Genomic DNA, 1454 nt, shown 5'->3' with positions numbered 1-1454 from the left:
TATTTTAGATACAACCCTTCCCTCAGCGCTTCATCCAATCAAACATGCCGAATCGATTTTGTTCCGAATTTCCATCACACCTTCGTAGAGTTTCTTTTTTCCTCCTAACCACGGGAATCCCTGCGATGGAAGTGTTATCGGAGATTTGACGGTGTAAAGATGAGTGAGTGATGCTGGAAGCTCTTCTCAAAGCTGACGTCTTTCTGTTAAATCTGTTCTCTATTCTCTGAGGTGTCTTAAACTGCTGGGGGGCCAGCCTGGTCTCTATCACAGGGGGTGGGCAAATGAACCTCGTTAAATCCCAGAGATGAAGACAATCTCTTTAATTCCTTCAAAGGGTTGTAGCAGGAGCTTCATGGAACATGCAGCTGGGGGGCCGGATGGAGCAAAAAGTGTGAGGAGGTCATATTATTCAGTATGTTGCTATCAACCAATATCATCGCAATATATCGTCATTGATATATCATCGGTAGATATCATTCATTCAAGCAGGTCAGTAGATAGATAGGCAGGTAGCTAAGATGGTGATGTTGATTCTCATAGAGATTGATTGGATATTGAGCAGGCAGGTTGGTTGGTAGGTCCCTAAGGGAGGTAGATATGTAGCTAGCTAGCCATTTCTAAATGGATTCTATTAGCAATCCATCAGATATCACGCGGGGAGGCAGGTTGGCAGGTCACTCACTTACCAAGAGACCAAATGTCACCCGAGGGGTCAGCCGACGTGTAACCTGCAGGTTAGCAGCAATCTAGCCAGATAGGTAGGAAGATAATTCAGGGGTAAGAATAGGGGGGTATCTGGGTGTTTCAGCATTTGAATCAATCAGAATGTCTTTCAACCCACATCCAATCATTTCAGCCACAAAATGAAGCAACTTCTCGCCCCTCCCGCCCGGAGCTTCGTATGATACTTATAGACTTCACTTCTCTCTCCGTCGAACAATAATTATAGATTCTAGGTCTGTAAAGGAGTCGCGGGGGAGCCGCTCGAATCATGGCCGTTCCTCAAACGCATGCTATATTAAACGACACAAACAACGAGCAATTCGAACTATCGATACTACATTAGTTTATAGTATCCGAGCTATATTGTGCGTCTTTAAGGGTTTCAATCATGTTCCCAACGGGGGAGGCATGTGATTGTGGCGCAGGGCCAGCCTTGGTTTGATTTTCCATCATATAAGCTAAAGTTTAATACACTCACTCCCCCGCCATGAAGGAGGACAATTGCCGTAGATCAAGGGGCTAAGGGCATAAAGGCAGCTCTCCTCCCAATTTCGCTTCTATCGACCCATTTTCCATTTTCTCCTCATAAGCGTTATCCTAGCTTCGCAAAAACTATCCCATTCCACACTTCCATCATGAGTACCCAGACAGCTCGAAAACGTGACCGCACACGGATTTTCTGTTATTGCCTGGCGTAAATGGTCCGCCGCTAGGGTTTTGTTGTGCGT

This window comes from Histoplasma capsulatum, genomic scaffold (assembly GCF_000149585.1).
Source record: "Histoplasma capsulatum NAm1 scaffold_8 genomic scaffold, whole genome shotgun sequence".
NCBI lineage: Eukaryota > Fungi > Ascomycota > Eurotiomycetes > Onygenales > Ajellomycetaceae > Histoplasma > Histoplasma mississippiense.
Note: the sequence above shows the minus strand (reverse complement) of the source record.